Source organism: Sarcophilus harrisii, chromosome 6 (assembly GCF_902635505.1).
Source record: "Sarcophilus harrisii chromosome 6, mSarHar1.11, whole genome shotgun sequence".
Taxonomy (NCBI): domain Eukaryota; kingdom Metazoa; phylum Chordata; class Mammalia; order Dasyuromorphia; family Dasyuridae; genus Sarcophilus; species Sarcophilus harrisii.
In genome coordinates, this window is record NC_045431.1 from 110618198 (window position 1) to 110639733 (window position 21536).

The window sequence follows — 21536 nt, forward strand, 5'->3', positions numbered from 1 at the left end:
ATTTTTGTACTTTCTTTTCCACCCTTCTGCCTTTTTCCCCCAGAATTCTCTCATTTTTTTCCCCAAATTTTTCTTCTTTTTATGCTGGATTTTTAATTTTTTTTTAATCTTTTCCAATAGAATCTATTGAGATTGAAACAAATTCATATTTCCCTTTGAGGCTTCACATATAGGCACTGGTCTCTTCTTGATTTGTGTTTTGATCTTTCCTGTTGCTATAATAGCTTTCTATGGTCAAGCCCTATTTGCTTTTTTTTATTATTATTACTTTACTCATTTAAAAAAAATGAGCTCTTCTCCTAGGAAACAGGAGAGATTTTCCAATATTTTTGCAGGAGGACAGGATCTTCTCACTGGCTTTCTGCACTGTGAGCTTTCATATTTCTCTGGCTTGGCCTGGCTCAGGCTTACTTGTTGTTCCAGAGATCATGGATCATGTTTTCCTTCTACACTTGGTTTGGAGATCCTAGAGCTTTCTTGCTGAATCACTGGCTCTGCTTCTGGTATGCATTTTGAATAAGAGTTTCTGGCTATCTTATTAGTACCATGCTTGTGATAGTTTATGTTCTACTTATGGTGAAGTGTTGTTTTTTGTCCTTTGTTCTTGAAGATGGTTATATCAGGCAAGTGATGCCATGACATGTAAGTGAATTGTATTTAAGTGAGGGAGGACTGGGTAAGGTCAGCTGCTCAATTTCCCCTCCTGAGTCATCTGGGTTCAGTGAGAAGATATGATCAATACTATTGGAGATGGTCCTAGCATTTGAGGCAAAGAATCTCCTCTTCCATCTAGTTCAAAAATAAATAAATAAATGAATGAATCTGGGAAGGGAAAGTGTTAAGGACTATTGAGAGCCATGCCTAAGTGTAAAGGGTTAAGGGGAACTTTGCCGTCAAGGGTCAGGTTGGTTCTCTGAAGTCCCCATAGCTCCATAGCTGTGAATCATGACACACTTGAGAACAGACTTATCAGCTTTTACTGTTAATAAATTTACTGACGCAGATGTTGCTTGTGATTTTTGAATGATATAAATTAAAAGCAGATGGAAGATGAGGGAAGTCAGAGAATTCTGAAAGGACTGCTATTTACATTTCATATGAGTTGATCAGGACCCAAATAATGACCAAATGGGGCTTGCCTAGGACCTATTGGTGGCCTGATTCTAATTGGCTAAAGTGGGACAGATCTTCCAAGATATCTTAAGCTGTAAAATTTTTTCATCCAAATGTTTGTGCATTCTGTCACTCCAGAATCCTTTTGGAGGTTTGATTTCATGCTGTTTCCAAGAGAAACTTGGGAGAGCTCAAGCAACTTCTTGGCTTCTCTCAGCCATATTGACTATAGAGCTCATTTCACAGATGAGAATTGAGGTAACTAGGATTAAGAGACTTCCTTAGGGTCATACAAATTTGTAAGTATCTAAGGTCAGATTTGTATTCATGAAGATAATCTTCTTGATTCCAAGTCCAGTACTCTATCTACTGTGTTATTTAGTTACCTCATAACAGGAGTAAAGGTGTCTTAACAATAAATTCTTCAAATTTGTAGGGAATTGTAAGTTTTATAATATGGGCTATATTTAAAGTCACCTAAAGTTTCAAGAAGATGAAAATTCAATTATATATAACAAGTCCACAAGTTACCAACAGAGATTATATTAACATTAGAAGGAAGAATAAATCATCCACACAATTTCAAAATTATTTACATAAATCTAAATAAATATTACAAGCCAATGGGAATTGTACCAATTTCTTACGAAACACAGAAATTTGTTGAATCCCAAGAGAACATGAAACAATACTTATAAATGTTTCTTGTTGTTCAGTCATTTTAGTCATGTCTGATTCTTCATGTTCCCATCTGGATTTTCTTGACAAAGATACTGGTGTGCTTTTCATTTCCTTCTTCAGCTTATTTTTCAAATGAGAAATTGAGATAAATAGGTTTAAGTTACTTGCCAAAGTAACAAAGTAACAGTTAGTGTCTGATGTCAAGAAAATGTCTTGTTGACTCCAGACCTGAAACTCTTTGTACTACTCAATTTCCCCTAAATAGAGGAACTAAACTGGTACAAATGGAAAATTATAGACAAAAAGGACAAGTTTTAAGAGTTCCAATCTTATAATTAATAACCTTGACAGAAGAGATTGTTAGTAGAGTAGATTAAAAAATAAATCCTGAATACATGTTTGTGAGACTCTCCAGAAGAAATGAAAAAAGATAAGGAAAACAACAACAACAATATTTGGAATTCAAATTTTGGACAATGTGGTTTAAAAAAACATACAAAAAACTAAATGACATGGTCGATAGCATGGTAGACTTGATGTCAGAAAGATCTAATTTCAAAACCATCCTCAGATACTTACTAGCTATATGACTAGGGGTAAATCACATCTATTCCAAATCCTGCAAAATAAAAAAAAAACAAACCAAAAAAACAAAAACAAAAACAAAAAAATTTCCATGTTGTGAAGAGTAACAATTTTCCTTTGACCGTAGGCTTTTCATCAGGCCTTTCCCCTAATGGAAGGTGATTTTCTATCTTTGGCACAAATTTGACTTCTATCTCCTCCTGTACCATTTCTTACCTAATATTCAATCTCCAATAAAAGAGAAGTGAATAAGAGCCTCTCACATGATCTTGTTTCTCACATCTCATGCAGTATTTGTCTCTTGACTGACTTGCCTCCTCTAGAAGACAAGCGGAGCCTACACTTGTTAATATACTCACAGCTGGTCATATTCTATGGAGTCCAGTGGTTCTGAACTCCTGTAAGTAATCATGCAAACTTAATTAATTTCTTATCCCCCACCACCCGATTCCTTGTTTCCATCTTCCTCAAATCTCAAACCCCCAAAGTCCTAACCAAAAATTACTTCCCTCTTCCACTGTGACCTATGAAATTCCTGTTCAATAAACAAGAATCTTGCATTCACCTTATATTTTTACCGCTCTATCTTTAGTCACATATGTCCAACTTCCTTTCAGATATCTAGTGCTGAATATCTACCAGACATTTTAAATTTCACATGTCCAAAATTGAATCCTTTATCATTATATAAGTTTTCCGCTTCCAAATTTTCATATTTTTAAAGTGCATTTTTATTTTTTCTAAATTACATGTAAAACAATTTTAACATTGGTTTTAAAATATTTTTTTTATTTCTAAGTATTTTCCATGTTTCCACTTCCTCCCCCCTCCTTGAGAAAGGAAGCACTTTTATGGATATTATACATCTTCATTAATGCAAAATACATTTGCAGGTTAGCCATGTTGTAAAGAAAAAGACAATACAATAAGAGAAAGAGAGAAATTTATTTTTATAATTTACTTATTTTTATAAATTAGTCTCATTATATGATTTATATATATTCTCTTTATCAGAGAAACTTGATGTATTTTTTTTAACTTTCCTACTAATTTTGAGTCATTAACACCATCCAAATTCTTTAGGTTAGAAATTTTGGTTTCCACACTGTTTCTCACTTTCCTCCTCCACCCCACCTTCCCATGTTCAATCTGTTACCAAGACCTGTGGATTTCACCTGTGTAACATCTTTTGAATATTCTCTATTTTCACTGTCACTATATTGGTGCAGGCCCTCATCATTCCCCATCCAGACAACTGAAATAGCTTGCTAGTAGTTCTGCCTCCCTTAAGACTTTTTCTATTCCAAACTATCTTCCATTCAGTTGCCAAAGCTATTTTACTGAAGTGAAGGTCTGATCATGTTACTCTACTGCTTAATAAAATTATGTGGTTTCCTTTCATCTCCAGGATCAAATGCAAACTTCTATTTAGCATTTAAAATCTTTTATGATCAGTCCACCCCTCTTTCTTCTTTCTGGAGTTTTTTTCTATCTTCTTACTTCCCACCACTTTTGAATTCAGCAATATTGGGCTCCTTACTGTTCCAAGAAAACAAAACAAAACAAACAAAACCACATACAGACACAGACAAGGACACACACAAACACACACACACACACCCTGTTTTATCTAAGCTCCCTAATTTTCTTTGGTTGTTTACCTTATCTGGAATTTTATCTCTCCTGAACTAATATCCCACATCCTCTAGAAAGTCTTTCCCCTCCCTTCTTATTCTAGCACCTTTTCTCTTTAATTACTGTTTATTTAAGAGTGTTTTAGGCAGATAATCTGCTTGCTTATTGTTTTCTCTACAAGACCATAAGCTCCTTGAGGGCAAAAACTGTTTTCTGTTTGTTTTGTTTTGTTTTATTTTGTTGATGCAGCATTCAGTACAGTGTTGTATTTTAGTTTTTTTTTTTTTCTCTATTTTTTATTATAACTTTTTATTGACAGAACATATGCACGGGAAATTTTTACAACATTATTGCTTACACTCACTTCTGTTTCATCTTTTCCCTTCTCTTCTTCCACTCCCTCCCCTAGATGGCAGGCAATCTTATACATGTTAAATATGTTATAGCATATTCTAGATATACTATGTCTGTGCAGAACCGTATAGTTCTCTTGTTGCACAAGAAAAATTGGATTCAGAAGGTAAAAATAACTTATTGCTTCCCTTCTAACATTGTTTGCATTCATTTTGTTTGTACAAAGGTTTTTTAACTTATTATAATCAAAATTTTCTATTTTGTGATCAATAATGATCTCTAACTCTTCTTTGGTCACAAATTCCTTCCTCCTCCACAAGTCTGAAAGGTAAACTATCCTATGTTCCTCTAATTTATTTTTAATCTTGTTTTTTATGCCTAAATCATGGACCTATTTTGATCTTATCTTGGTGTATGGTGTTAAGTGTGGGTCCATGCCTAGTTTCTGTCATACTAATTTCCAGTTTTCCCAGCAGTTTTTGTCAAATAGTGGTTTTTCAAACACTAGATTGCTATAGTTATTGACTATTTTGTTCTGTGAACCTAACCTATTCCACTAATCAACTAATCTATTTCTTAGCCAATACCAAATGGTTTTGGTGACTGCTGCTTTATAATATAGTTTTAGATCAGGTACAGCTAGGCCACCTTCATTTGATTTTTTTTTTCATTAATTCCCTTGAAATTCTTGACCTTTTATTCTTCCACAGGAATTTTGTTGTTATTTTTCTAGGTCATTAAAATAGTTTCGTGGGAGTCTGATTGGTATAGTACTAAATAAATAGATTAGTGTAGGTAGTATTGTCATCTTTATTATATTCACTAGGTCTATCTAAGAGCCCTTAATATTTTTCCAATGATTTAAATTTGATTTTATTTGTGTGGAAAGTGTTTTGTAATTTTGCTCATATAATTCCTGATTTTCCCCTGGTAGATAGATTCCCAAATATTTTATACTATCGACAGTTATTTTGAATGGGGTTTCTCTTTGTATATCTTGCTGTTGGATTTTGTTGGTGATGTATAAAAATGCTAAGGATTTATGTGGATTTTGTATCCTGCAACTTTGCTAAAGTTGTGAATTATTTCTAATAGCTTTTCTCTGGAGTTCTCTAAGTATACTATCATATCATCTGCAAAGAGTGATAATTTGGTTTCCTTATTACCTATTCTAATTCCTTTAATCTCTTTCTCAACTCATTGCCATGGCTAGCATTTCTAATATAATATTGAATAATAATGGTGATAGAAGGCAACCTTGTTTCACTCCTGATCTTACTGGAAATGATTCCAGTTTATCCCCATTACATATGATGCTTACTGATGGTTTTAAATAGATGCTCCTATTTTAAGAAAAAGTTTACTTATTCCTATACTCTCAAGTGTTTTTACTAGGAATGGATGTTGGATTTTATCAAATGCTTTTTCTGCATCTATTGAGATGATCATATGGTTTTTGTAATTTGATTATTAGTATGGTCAATTATACTGATAGTTTTCTAATATTGAACCAGCCCTGCATTACTGGTATAAATCTGACTTGGTCATAGAGTATTATCCTGGGGATGATTTTCTGTAATCTTTTTGCTAACATTTTATTGTAGATTTTAGCATCCATATTCATTAGGGAGATTGGTCTATAATTTTCTTTCTCTGTTTTCAACCTACCTGTTTTAGGTTTCAGTACCATGTCTATGTCATAAAAGGAATTTAGTAGGACTCCTTCAATCCCTATTTTTAAAAATAGTTTATATAGCATTGGAGTTAATTGTTCTTTAAATGTTTAGTAGAATTCACATGTAAATCCATCTGGTCCTTGGGGATTTTTTCTTAGGGAGTTGGTTAATAGCATGTTATACTTCTTTTTCTAAAATAGGAGTGTTTAACCAATTTACTTCTACCTCTGTTCATCTGGGCAAGCTATATTTTTGAAGGTATTCTTCCATTTCATTTAAGTTATTGAATTTATTGGCATAAAGTTGGGCAAAGTAATTCCTAATTATTGCTCTAATTTCTTCTTCATTAGTAGTGAGTTCTCCCTTTTCACTTTTAAATCTAACAATTTGATTTTCTTTTTTCCTTTTTAAAATCAGATTTCCTAAGGGTTTATCTATTTTGTTTTTTTTTTTTTTTTTTTTTTTTTTTTTTTTTTTTTTTTTTTTTTTTTCATGGAACCAACACTTGGTTTTATTAATTAATTCAATATATATTTTTTTTACTTTCAATTTTATTAATCTTTTATTTTTAGAATTTCAAGTTTAGTGTTTGGATGTTTTTAATTTGTAGCATTTTTAGTTGCAAGCCCAATTCATTGACCTTCTCTTTCTCTATTTTATGTATGTCGGCCTCTAGAGATATAAAATTTCCCTTTATTACCACTTTGGCTACATCCCACGTTTTGGTATGATGTCTCATTATTGTCATTTTCTTGGGTGAACTTATTAATTATGTCTATGATTTGCTCTTTCACCCAATCATTCTATAGTATGAGATCATTTAGTTTCCAATTATATTCCCCTGGCTTTTTATTGAATGTAATTTTTATTCCATCATGAGCTGCAAAAGAATGCATTTATTATTTCTGCTTTTCTGCATTTGAATTTGAGGTTTTTATGTCCTAATATATGGTCAATTTTTGTATAGGTTCAATGAAGTGCTGAGATGAAAGTGTACTCCTTTCTGTCTCCATTTAGTTTTCTCCTAAGATCTATCATACCTGACTTTTCTAGTATTCTGTTTAACTCTTTGGCTTCTTTCTTATTTATTTTGTGATTTAATTTATCTAATTCTGAGAGTGCAAGGTTGAGATCTCCCACTATTATAGTTTTGCTATTTCTTTTTGCAGCTCTCTTAATTTTTCTTTTAATAATTTAGATGCTATACCACTTGGTGCATGTATATTTAATGTTGATATTGCTTCATAATTTATACTACCCTTTAGCAAGATATGGTGTCCTTCCTTATCTCTTTTAATTAGATCAATTTTTGTTTTTGTTTGATCTAAGATCAGGATTGACATCCTTGCTTTTTCGACTTTGCTTGAAGCATAGTAGATTCTGTGCCAACATTTTACTTTTACTCTGTATGTATCATCCTGATTCAAGTGTGTTTCCTGTAAACAACATATTGTAGGATTCTGGCTTTTAATCCATTCTGCTATCTGCTTCTTTATGGAGGAGTTTACCCCATTCACATTTATGGTTAAAATTACTAATTCTCTATTACTTGCCATCTTGTTAGCCCCTGCTTATGCCTTTTTCTTTTCCTTCCAACTTACCCCTCTCCCCAATATTAAACTTGTGCTTCTCATAGCCCTCCCTTCTTAGGATCCCTCCCATCACCTTAGAATTCCTTCCACTTTCTTACCCCTTTTCCTCATAATTTCTGTATTCCCTTCTACTTAGATTACTCCTTCCTTTTTCACATTTCCCCTCCCACTTTTCAATGAGGAGGAAGAAGTTTCTCTGTAAATCATTTGCCTCTTTGTGGGATGTAATACTCCCACTTTACCCTTTTTCTGGTTCTATTTTCTTTCCACCTCTAGTTTCTGGAACAAATTATACATGTGTTCTTTATGTATCTTTATAACAGAAATATAGTTCCCAAGATTTCTTTTTACCTTTTTAGGTTTCTCTTGAGTCCTATAATGCAGATGAAACCTTTTGTTTAGTTCCAGTTTTTTCATCAGAAATAGATGAAGTTCACCTATTTCATTGAATGTCCATCTTCTTCCCTGGAAAAAAATGCTCATTTTGGCTTGGTAAGTTATTCTTGGCTGCATACCAAGTTCCTTAGCCTTTCAGAATGTCAGGTTCCAGGCTCTTCGATCCTTTAATGTAGATGCTGCTAGATCCTTAGTAATCCTTATTATGGCTCTTCTATATTTGAATTGTGTTTTTTTTCCTAGTAGCTTGAAGTATTTTTTCCTTGGTCGGATAGTTCTTAAATTTAGCCACAATATTTCTTGGAGTTTTGATTTTAGGGTCCCTTTCAGTAGGTGATTGATGAATTCTTTCAATGTCTATTTTGCCCTCTTTCTATAACATCTGGGCAGTTCTCTTTAATAATTTCCTGGAAAATAGTGTCCAGGCTTTTTTTTTTCATCATACTTTTCAGGAAGTCCAATAATTATCAGATTATTTCTCCTAGATCTATTTTCCAAGTCTGTTGTTTTCCCAAGAAGGTATTCGAGATTATTTCCCATTGTTTCATTTTTTTGGTTTTACTTGACTGATTCTTGGTGTCTCCTAGAGTCATTCAATTCCATTTGTTCATTGTTTTTAATGAATTATTTTCTTCACTCACTTTTTATTTCTTTTTCTAATTGTCCAATTGAGTTTTTAAATGAGTTCTTTTGCTTTATGGAATTTTTTTTCCATTTTGTCAATTTTATTTTTAGGGAGATATTTTATTTTTCCATTTTGCTAATTCTTTTTTCCTTGGAATTATTTACCTTTTCCAATTCACTAATTCTGTTTTTCAAGAATTTGATTTCTTTATCCACTCTAACTTTAAATGAGTGGGATGACTTATCCAGGCCCTCTTGCCAAGCTTCCCTTTCCTTTGTCCATTTTTCTTCTAGCTCTCTTGTAAGAGCCTTTTTAATTTCTTCTATGAGAGTCTTGTATGTTGAAGACCAGATCACATCTCCCTTTGGAGATTCATCAGGAGACAATCTGTTTTTAGTCTCCTCAGGGTTTAATGTCTGCTCTTTCTCTGTATAGAAGCTCTCAATTGTTAGAGCGCATTTTAATTTTTTGCTCATTTTCTCAAAGAAGAATCAAAGAAAACAAACTAACAAAAAAACCAAAGCAGTCTGCCCTTTTTGGGGGGGGGGTGGTGAGGGGGCTGGATGGTTTTATCAAGCTTCCTCTCCAGTCTGCAGGGGGCAGCAGTGAGGCACTAGCAGGAGAGCAATGGCTGTGCTGCGTTTGTGCTCTGAGATCCTTAGAGCGTGCTGACCACTAAGGATGGGTATGGCCAGGTCTCAAGAGACCCTAACTTTTTGGGGTTTATAGTCTTTACCGCCTGTATTTGTAGCTTCTCTGCTGATCTACTGGCAGGGCAAAGTAGCCACACTGTGGTAAATTTCTCCCTGCAGAAATGGCTAAGATCACACCCTATCCTCCTCAAGTCTGCTCAATGTGAGTTGCCTTCCATGCTGCACTCTTCTTGCCTGACTTCAGTCTATACCTGATCTAATCATCCCTGCCCTTTTCTAGCAAATTCCGATGATATCTTCTGTTGGTGATGTATTCGAGTTTTTTTTCCAAGCAAGCAGTAATTCTGAGGCCTTGTCATGAAATAAAATATTCTGAGAGCAAAAAGGAGCTGAGATAGATGTGTGTGTCTTCTCCTCCATCTTGATCAGAAGTTCCCTATATTTTAGATTCTTAACAAATACTTATTGGCTTAATGACTGAGACATAATAAAACAAAATGCTTTCAATGAACATAAGAAATAAAAAAAAAATCTAAATACAGTAATGCAGGAACTAATAAAAAAGTATCTGAAACTTCAGAACGGAGAAAACAAAGCAGCAATAGAACAAATGCACAAATTACTACTAGAAATAAAAAAAACATACACAAAGCAAAAAAGGAACAAAACACACATACATGTTTTAAACATATACAAACATTAAGTTTAAGTGATGATGAATAACTTAAGGAAAAGGTACAAATATGAAAGAAAAGGTTGTTTTGCTACTGACAACTACCTCCCCCAAACAGCCCTTCCCTATTACAACCCATCCCCCTTTCTTCCACTTTCCCCATTCTACTTCTGTTCTCCCTTCTATTAGCCTCTCTTTTTCCTTTTACTCTCCTGCTTGTGAGTGAGACGAGTTTCTCTGTGTAACTAAATATGTCTGATATTCTTTCTTTGAGCCAAATTCAATGAGAGTAAGGTTAACACAACAATGATTCCCCTCCTTTCTTTTAGGTCTTTTTTGCGTCTTCGTGAGATATAATTTACTCCCATTTCACCTCTATTTTCCTCTTCTAATTTCTTTTTTATATCATTACAATAAAATCAAATTATACCTACACTTTCTAACAATACTCCCACCAGCGATACAGGTCTCAAGAGTAAAACATATCATCTTCCCATATAGAGATGTAATTTTTTAACTTTTAAAAGAAATATTTATTTCTTTCATTTTACTTTTGTTATGCTACCCTTGAGATCTTTATTTGAAGTTATTGTTTTCTGTTCAGCTCTGGCCTGTCAATCAGAAAAATAAATAAATTCACCTATTCATTGAAAGCCATCTTTTTCCCTGAAAAGAAATGTTCATTTTTGCTGTATAATTGGTTCTTCACTGTAATCCAAGTTCCTTTGCTCTTTGGAAAATCATCTTCAAGATCCTTCACTTTTTTTTAAAGTAGAAGTTGCTAGGTAATCTTTATTGTGGCTCATCGATATTTGAATTATTTCTTTCTGTCTGCTTGCAATATTTTCTCCTTGATTTGATAATTTTGAAATTTAGCTACAGTATTCCTTGGAGTTTTCATTTTGGTGTTTCAGGAGGTGGTCACTGCATTCTTTGAATGACATGTTTTACCTTCTGATTCTAGGAAATCAAGGCAGTTTTTCCTTTATGAATTCCTAAAAAGGCTCTTTTTTCATTATGGTTTTCTGACAATCCAAAAATTCATAGATCGTTTCTCTTGGATCTATTTTCCTTTTTTTTTTTTAATTTTAATAGCCTTTTATTTACAGGTTATATGTATGGGTAACTTTACAGCATTGACAATTGCCAAACCTCTTGTTCCAATTTTTCCCCTCCTTCCCCCCAACCCCTCCCCCAGATGGCAGGATGACCAGTAGATGTTAGATATATTAAAATATAAATTAGATACACAATTAGTATACATGACCAAACTGTTATTTTGCTGTACAAAAAGAATTGGACTCTGAAATATTGTACAATTAGCCTGTGAAGGAAATTCAAAATGCAGGTGGGCATAAATATAGGGATTAGGAATTCAATGTAGTGGTTTTTAGTCATCTCCGAGAATTCTTTTGCTGAGCGTAGCTGGTTCAGTTCATTCATTACTGCTCCATTGGATCTATTTTCCAGGTGAATTATTTTTCCAATGATGTATTTTACATTTTCTTCTAGTTTTTAATTTATAAAATTTTGTTTGACTGGTCTTGATATCCCATTGAGACATTCACTTCCATTTGTTCAGTTCTAATTTTTAGTGAATGATTTTCTTCAATTAGCTTTTTTAAAATTTCTTTTTGCATTTGACCAATTGAACTTTTAAATGTGTTATTTTGTTGATTAGATATTTTTCCATTTTCCATTCTGTTCTTCAATGACTTGTTTTCTTTTTCCATGTTGTTAAAATTCTTTTTAAAGTAGCTATATGCTGTTTTCCCTTTCAATAAATCTATTTTTAAGGAGTTTTCTTTAGATAATTTCTGTGTTTCTTTTCTGAAACTGGTCTACAAAGGCCTCATTTCCTTTATTAATTTTTCTTCTAATTCTATTTTGACATTCTTTTTGAATTCTTCCAAGAGAACCTTGTGAGATGGAGCCCCTCATATTACCCTTTGGGGCTTCATTTGGAGATGTTTTGCCTTTAGTGTTCTCAGGGTTCGAGGTCTGCTCTTTTCTATCTCCATAAAAGCTACCTATAATCAGAACTCTTTTTCCTTTTTGGGTCATTTTTAAAGGTTGAGGTCTGCTCTTAGGGCAAATGGAACGTTGTCCCAAGCTTCCTTTATAGAAGATGGTGACTTCATGCTACCTTGGGGCCGCTGTTGCTGACTTCCTTACCATGCTGGTAGGCATGGCCAACTCCTGTGTTATTTTGGGTTTCAGGGGTTCAATATTTGCCTTTTTTAATTGTGCTGAATAACTCATAGCTAATCTACTGATCCACCAGGACAGGATACTCAACACTTCTGTTTTTTGGCTAAGAACCTCCTGTTATGTTTTCACCTAAGAAGAATTGAAACTCATAATTGAACACACAATAGATAATTTTGATTATATTAAGTTAAGAAGTTTTTGTACAAACAAAACTAATGCAGACAAAATCAGAAGGAAAGAAATATATTGAAAAAACACTTTTACATTTAAGGGTTCTAATAAAGGCCTTATTTCTAAAATATATAGACAACTGACTCAAATCTATAAGAATTCAAGCCATTCTCCAATTGAAAAATGATCAAAGGATATGAACAGACAATTTTCTTGAAGAAATTAAAGCTATTTCTAATTATATGAAAAGGTTCTCTAAATCACTATTGATTAGAGAAATGCTCCAAACTTAATCATTCCAGTTTTGATCCATTCTGATAATTTGGAATATTTTCCTCATGTTGAATTGTAATCTGCTGCTCTTTAAGAGGTTATCATCCATCATCAACAAAAACAAAAACTTTTTGAGCAACTGTTATATGTAAAGCAAAGTTTTGGCACTACAAATCAAAAAATAAAATGAAAGAGTCCTTAATCTTAAAGAGCTCATTTGACTTCTGGATCAAAGTAAAATAAGATTAATACTTCATCCACATGAAAATTCTCCACATATTTCAAGATAGTTATTTTGTACTCAATAAGTTCTCTTTTCTCTAGCTTATGAATCAGCTTCTTCAACCATATCTTGCATTGAACAGTCTCCTAATCCTTAACTTTCCACAGTTAAATCTATTAGATATATTATAGTCAATATGCTCCAATTATAGACAGTATCACTCTTTTAAGACTATTTACACAATTTAAACTTTTATCTCATCTATATTTTAAATTTTTATATTTTTGAAAATTATATGTAAATATAAGTTTTAGCATTCATTTTTAAGGCTTCATTTATTTATTTATTTATTTTAGTGAGTCAATTCAGGTTAAGTGACTTGCCCTGGTATTATTGCCAGTAGTGTTAAGTGTCTGAAGTTGAATTTGAACTCAGGCCCTCTTGACTCCAGGATTGGTGCTCTATTCACTCTGCCATTTGACTGGCACATTCATTTTTTTTTATTCTTTCTTTGTTCATCCTCTCCCTTCTTCTTGAGAAAGCAAGCAATTTATATAGATTATACATGAACAGTCATTTAAACACATATCCATATTAAAAAATTTGTGAAGGAAAACAAAGAACAAAAACAATGAATTCAGAAGAATAAAAAACAGCTTTAAAAAGTATGATTTAATTTTATTCAAAATACATCAATTATTTCCTTGTAAGTGGGTAGATTTTTTCATCCTAAATCATTTTAAATATTTTGGACTATGCAATAGGACTCAAATACCTTTGTGACCTTACTCAATTCACTTAAGCTCTCTTGACCTCAGTTTTCACAAGTGTAAAAAAAAAAAGAAATTCAGTTGTGATTTCTTAAGTAGGATCCTTGAAAATAAATTTTCCACTTTCTTTTTACTTTATTTGACTAGTTCTCAATATTTCTCAATCATTTTTTTAGAAATATTGAATAAATAGGGGCAGCTAGATGGTACAGTGGATAGAGCACCAGCCCTGAAAGCAGGAGGACCTGAATTCAAATCTGGTGATCCTGGGCACCCCAATTGCCTCAGGGGAAAAAAAAACCTCAATAAATAATTTTATCAAATATCAAACTAATCAGACTTTTCATCTTTATTTAAAATTATGAAAAACTATCTTTTCCTATTTAAATATCCTTTTCTATTCCTTTCAAAAATATGGCCAAAGCCTCATTTCCAGCACTATTGCCCAAGTGTCTACAAGATACATCATATGTTAACATTTTTCATATTTTACTATGTATTCAAATATATAAAATGATGCCTTCCTAGGAAACAAATTCTCATATTTTTCCTTAGAAACAATAGTTTATCTTTTCTACAAACTTTTATGTAAGATTTCACTCAGCTCCAATGATGTTTTCTTCTTTATCTAGAAAAAAAATTTAGCTCTTCCTCCCTTGTTCCTATTCCTTAGAGCATTGTGCTGCTTCTGCTGCTGCTGCTAAGGATGTGTTGATGTTGGTGATTTTTTTCACATTAAATTTTAAGTAGTGAAAACAATAACAGTTCATGATTTTATCATCTAACTCACAATTTACACAAAATAAAAGTGTTCTTAAAGTACCCTTAAGTACAAAGATAAAGTAAAAGGGTGTGTGAAAGAAGGAAAGCTATTTCTCATTTATAGAACTTTTAGGATCATTTACTCTTAAAATGAAATTGTATCTTGAAAAGTAACTTAATACCAAACGGTTATTAACAAAGTCTACATATTGCTGTCTTAAGAAAAAAAGCAAAAGCAAAATCAGCAAAAATTCTTTCTTTGATATCATTTTATATGTTAAAAGTATTTCAAAATGTTCAAATTTTTACATTTTATGTATTAGTATATTCTTCCTCCATAATATAATCAATACAGCTACAATATATTAGTTTTTTTGTATGCTTTTTGTGGTTTATAATTAGTTTTTGTGGCTGTAAATGTACTCTGGAGTTCTGGATGTACTATATCCTGCATGTACTTTGGTGTGTTGTCCCAGAAATCTCCTTTCTAAGGGTGCCATTTCTACTGTTAAATACATGTGTTTTCTTTTTTTCAACAGTACTTTTGTATAGTTACCTGGAATTGCAGAGAAATCACTATTGCTATTTTAAACTACTGGTGATTGTGTTTATATTCTATAATTAAATATTTCAAACTTACCTAGGATAATTTTTGAAAGGAATTATAAAAAGCTTTGATTCATAGAAGCAAAGTAACATTCACTCCTGTCCAAGCAATTTTTTTGAGGGACACTGTGTGATGTTGCCTGCTTTTTATGAGATAAAAGTTGCAATTGAGTGATAGATCTGAGATGAATTTTTATATCTATGTAAGAAGCAAATATTTTGGAGAAACATTTTGAGAGAGACAGTCTTTAGAGGCAAGTTTGAAGTTTTGAATGGCTAGCAGGAGCTCTTAGTTGCAGATATATAAGGAAATCTGGGCTCACCATATGTCCCTCAGTTTTCACAGATAATAAATAACCCTATGGATTGCTGAGAGTGAAAAGTGCACTTAATTTTGTATATTTTTGGTTCATTTTGGGATGTGTAACTACCCTGGTTTCTTTTTCCTCTTTACACCAATCAAGACTTATTTTTTTGATGTTTACATATTTAACCAGCATTTACTTAAAAGGGATATAAATTGGCAGGTGGTGCTATCCTTTATTATTTAATTTTATTCCATTAATAATCTGGTGGGGCAATCAACTAAAGACGTTTTTATCTCAGGTCACCTAAAATATTTTGCCCATAAATTATTAATATCTATTATAGATAGATGAAATTCTACCCCAATATCCTTCTTAGAGATTAAAAGAGAAGGGGACAGAGAGGAGAGAGACAGAGAAGAAGACAGAGACAGACAGAGATATTCAGAGACAGAGAGAAAGAGAGAAAAGAGAAGATAGAAGGAATAAGCACCAACTAGGGTTTCCTACAAAGAGGAAAATTACACCTTCCCCTACAGAGAGATGGATTAAATTTTAAATCATGGAATATGAAACAACTGTTTCTCCAGAGATGAGGGACTCAAAACACACAATAAGATATACATTTTTTGTTATCACCAAGTTAGGGATTCTTTTTTTTTTTGATAAAACATATATATTTACAATAAGGATTTTCTTTTTTATTGTTCCATTGTGGCAAAAGAAATGGCAGGAATGTCAAAAGACATGAACAACTGAATAACTTTGGGAGAATACTTACAAATTTCTTTACAAAATAATGAAAGCAATAAATAGGATTTAACTTGAACTTTTATTCTAATTTTTCTACTACTTGATGCCTTAGATTCTTAGCCTCAAATGTTTCTGAATCTATAATATTGCATGTGAGGAAGAAAGATTTGTACCATTTGATACCTATATATCTACCTACTCTAAGACCACTTCCAAAAGCAAATTCATGAAATATCTGTGTAAGATTAAGATAATAAGGTAACATATTATAAGATGAGAACTTAAGAATTTCATTTTCATTATCCAGAAAATTGTGCCACCTGGAAATAGATGGTGCAATTTTGTGGGCTTTGAATCTGGAAAATGAATTAAATTGTTCCTCATATATTTAGTAGCTATGTGACTCAGGGTAAGTCTCTTAACCTCTGTCTGCCTTAGTTTCTTTATCAATAAAATGTTGGTCATTTTTGCAACTAGTGTTTGAAATTGTTGTGAAGATTAAATGAGATAATATTTATCAACAGCTTTTCAAGCCTTTAAGTGTTATATAAAATGTTAGCTATTGTTATTATTATCATCATCTTTATTAATGTAAATTATGAAATACACAGTCATTAAGAAGATAAAATAAATGTAAAGGTAAATGACTCTCATTATTAATAAAAGAAAAGGCATATTATTAAAATTAATTTTTAGAATTTTAAGAGAATATCAATTTATTATTATAAAATTTTTATATTTCTAGTTCTAAATCCAATCTTTATCTCCCCTCCACTCATTGAGAAGGAAAGAAATACAGTATATGGATATTATTATTTACTTTAATATATTTCTGTTCTATTTAGAAATGTTCTAAACAGAAGTGTTTTAGTCATTTTATTCCTTGCCTATGATAAACGCAAAGTGAAAAGTTCTAAGTTTGAGCCATATGCTGATTAGTTGTTCTTATAATTTCAAAAGAATTGCCAGTGCATACAACTAATATTTAAAATTAAAGAATAAAATAAAACTATAATTTAGTTAATCAAACTTTATCTTACAAATAATTCATCTTTTGTAGTATAAAATTGATGTCACTAAATCATCAGATTAAATTTTGTTTCTAAACATGACAATAGACACTTATTAACTATCTATTACAATCAGAACATTTTGATGTGTTCCAAAAGAGATAAAAAGTTCAAATAAAATATCTCTGATTTTCATGAAACTTTTTACCTTCTAGTGAAAGGGAGAACCAGGAGCTAGACGTGTAATGAATAATAATGTATGTTAAATGACTTAGGGAGTTGCAAAGCACAGAACTGTCTGAATTAAGCTTCAAAGGGTGCAATGTCATCATCAGTTGAGAGAATTCTGGAAGATTTTGGGGCAATATGGCATTAAAATTTGGAATTAAAGGACATGTAGGAGGAGTTCATCAAATAGAAAGGGATTATTTCTGGCACAGGAGACATCTTGACTAAATTACCAGAGAAATGAGGAGAGAATGAGGGTTTTCTGTAGGGAGAGCTATTCAGATTGAGTGTAAGATAGAGAACATTGATTAAAGTGACAAGATAGGGGAGAGCTAGGTTGCACAGTGGCTAGAACACCAACCCTGCAATCAGGAGGACCTGAGTTCAAAATCTGGCCTCAGACCCTGGGCAAGTCATTTAATCCCCAATTGCCTTAGTAGTAATAATAATAATAATAATAATAATAATAATAATATAAAATGAAATTACAAGAGATAAATCTGGAAAGGTAGGATGTTATTAGATTTTATTGACTTTATACATATTTTGTTTTTCTTTATGTTGTTGGTTGTTATTATTATTTGTTCAAAGGCCAACAGACCACTGAAAATTGTCAAAACCAAGAGTTAACATGAACAGAAAATGTATGCAAAATGGGTCAGTTAACAAACATTTAGCAAGTACCTACTATGATCTAGTGATAGAAAGAAAAAAGTCTCTGATGTCAAGGAGCTTATAGTCTAATGAAGGAGACATCTTGGAAAAATCATGTACAGAAAAGATATATTGAATAGGCTGGAAATAATTTAAAAGAAATGGTAATCTGGCAATAATTTATAAGTGAACTAAAAGAAGAAGAAAATGGAACCAAGAAAACTTATTCAGAATTTTTTAAATCATACAGGTGAGTGATAATATGAATGAATAATAATGTTCTAGCAAACATAGGGAATTATTTTTCATTATCCCTTTGTGCAGAACCACACATCCATAAATCATGATGCTCCTTCTTACCTCTGAGTGTTGGATGTCAGGGGGTGTTTTTGTGACCGTTTACTTATTTTTTGCAATGTCATCTTAAACTGTATTTTTCACTTGGTCTTTTTCTGTTTCTGTTTTAGCATTCTAAAGGCTTTCCGATCATTGCTTGCTTTCTGCCACATATCAAATCAATGTTTTCATTAGATGCAGTTATAGTTGAGTCCAACTCCATGTCATCCACTATATTGTTTTTTTTTCCTTTCAACTCCCATAACTCTTTCACTCAATACCAACCCTAAGTAAACATTCTGTAAAAATTGATTTAAAAATCTATAAAAGTTATAGGAGAGAAATTGATTGACAGAAAAGTCTAGTAATGACAGAGTAGGGTTTTAAACATACACAAGTGTTTTACATAATGTTTCAGATTAAGGAAACACAAAAATACTTGTTAAATAAATGATTTCTTATATTAGACTAGGGACATTTTGGCCCTTTTGAAAGGTGATTTCCTTATTTCTTGAGGTGTTGAATATAAGTTTTAAAAAAGAATGGTAAGTAATCTTTTTTTTTTTACATTGCACAGCCTATGGTGCATTATGTTGAAAAAAATTATACATATAGGTATATGAATATATATTTAGAGAAATATCAAAAATACTAAAATCAGATTTCTAATTTCAGGGCACATAGAATGTTAACCAGGAAGGACTGAACAATGTTTTTAAGCTAAAATGGGTGTTATCTTTATGTCCTTCCTCTGCCCTCAAACTTCAATTGTACTTTTAAAGGTCTTGAAGGAATTACTATAAGGAAACCAAAATAATTTTACAGCTTCTTCCTATTACAAAGAAGTGGACAAAATTTTACTTATTCTGCTTAATCGTCAAACAAAACAAATCTTTACTGAATTAATGACAGAAGCTCTTGCTGATTTCTACTCATGGAGTGCAGCCAGCTATGACCCCAAAATAACATGTTGCACATAGTTCCTGGAATTATGATTCATCATTGCATTGATATGAGTTCTAAAGTCATTCAGTTTGTCTTCTTTGCAATGTCATTATATAGATTGTTTTCTTTGTCCTGTACCATTTACTCTAAGCCATTCCATACAAACCTTCACCTAGTTCCTCTGATGCCATCCCTTTTTGCTATTTCTTATGTCACAACATATTTCATTTTATCTATATGTCACAAATCGTCCAGCTATTCCCAAATTGGTGAGCACCTTCTTACTTTCCAGTTCTTTGCCACCACAAATAGCTCCTTTAAATATTTTGTGTATGCATTTGTGTGTGTGTGTGTATAAATATATATACACACACATACATACAGATTTTTAAGTGTATATATGTGTGTGAATATATTCACACAAGTTTATGTGTGTGTATATGTGTGCATACATATACATATATAAATAGATATAGATATTATATATGGTACTTTCAACTCTTTTCTCTACAGATCGCATTCTGGACTTTCTCCCATATTCCCAAACTGGATAACTCCCCCCTCCCAAGTCAGGCTTTTTTCAATGGCAGCTCAAATATATAAAACAATAAAATATATCCTGTAATTTATATGATTTGACATTACTGTTTTAACTCCTGCTTTCATCTAAATGACCATAACTGGTTAATCTGAGAATTTATGGCAAGTAATGTTTTTAAAGCAAAAATTAAAGTCACCATTAAACCATTTGTTAACTCAGTGTGATTAATGAGATGATGGTTCTCTAGTTCACTTATACTTAGTATTTAGTATGGTGATGTAATGGTTCTCTAGTTCACACAAACTTAGTGCGTTGTAATGATGTAATCATACTGAGATATTTAAGAGCTGAGAGGAATTGGAAACAGAGAAATCCCATTTTTGACCATCCTCATGGTGGCTCTCCTGCTTACTTCACTCCTCCACTAAGAACAAGGTTGGTCCTGAGATCCTCCAGAAAGCTAGCCTAGACATTACATTTTGGTGCTCAACATGGGGTACTGAAAGAAGCATACTACATTTTGAGTCTCTGGATGCAAGGATCTACACTTAGCAGTCATGTAGACTGACATGATCATAACCTCAGTGGAGAAGTCCTTGTGACCTGAAAATAGGGTGAATATAAAAATAGAGAAGCAAAACATCTTTGTTAAGGGGTAAACTATTCACCTTTGTTTTTCAGCTAAAATGGGGCAAATACTAAGAAAAGTGCCTTCCTCACTCTGAAGGGAGTGTGTAGAATGCATAGTTAAGTTAATAAAGAAGCAAGGTTTGTTGGTAACTTGGAAGCATATTACTGGACTCTTAAATATGTTAGAGTGCATGTATCCTTGGCTATCTAAGGAAAAAAAATTAGAGCCAGACATGTGGCAAATAGTGGGAGAGCAACCAATTGAATATTATAAAACTAAGGGTCCTGATTCAATTCCTGAGGAAACATTCTATATATACATTATACAATTGGCTTTAAAGGAGACCACAAGTTCTAAAAAAAAGGGAAAAAATGAGAACTGCCAAACAAGGAAGTGTGAGGAGAAAGAGCAGGAGGGCGATGGTACTGACAAAGCAGCTGAAAGGCATGGAGAGTTGGGCAAAGAAAGAGAGAAGTACAATGCTGATGAGTTTAAGAGGTCTGGTGCTTCACACTTTCACAGCTCACTTTCACTTCTGCCTGACCACACCTGAGCAGGTGCCCTTAAAGCATTTCACATCCCCAGATCCTCCCCCCTCAATTTCACTTTCATGGGTGAAGGGAGGAGGAGGAGTGGGAGGAGCAGTGACATCATCAGCACCACCCATGTAGCAGCTTTGTCCACCTCCCATGACATGATTATAAAAGGCACTTATTAAAGCTAAAGAGGAAGGACAAGATACATCTGATTTGAGAAAAGAGGCATACCCTGTGATTGAAGATTTTGACTCTTCAGGTCAAGCCAGGGGAAGATACATTTCTTTTAATGTAGAAATTATCAAATATCTAGAAAAAGCTTGCATTCTTTATGGGTCTACATCATCTTATGTTAAGATGGTATTAGGGAATTTAGTTTATGAAATTTTAATCCCTGGTGATTAGAAATCTATAACAAGGACATGTTTAGAATCTGGACAAAACTTGTGGCTTTCTGAGTACAGTGAACTCTGTAGAATACAAGCCCCCAAAAATAGGCAACCTGGAGTTAATATACTAGTCACCTTTGAACAACTAGCAGATTTAGGTATTTATGCAGACACTTTAGAACAGATTAATTACCCTATAGCAGTATATG

General features: G+C 32.7%; 1 pseudogene; it reads right to left on the reverse strand.

Annotated features, from left to right (window-relative positions):
• Positions 1 to 21093, reverse strand: part of LOC111721319 — a 140318-nt pseudogene extending 119225 nt beyond the window's left edge.
• Between the last annotated feature and the right edge of the window lie 443 nt (positions 21094 to 21536).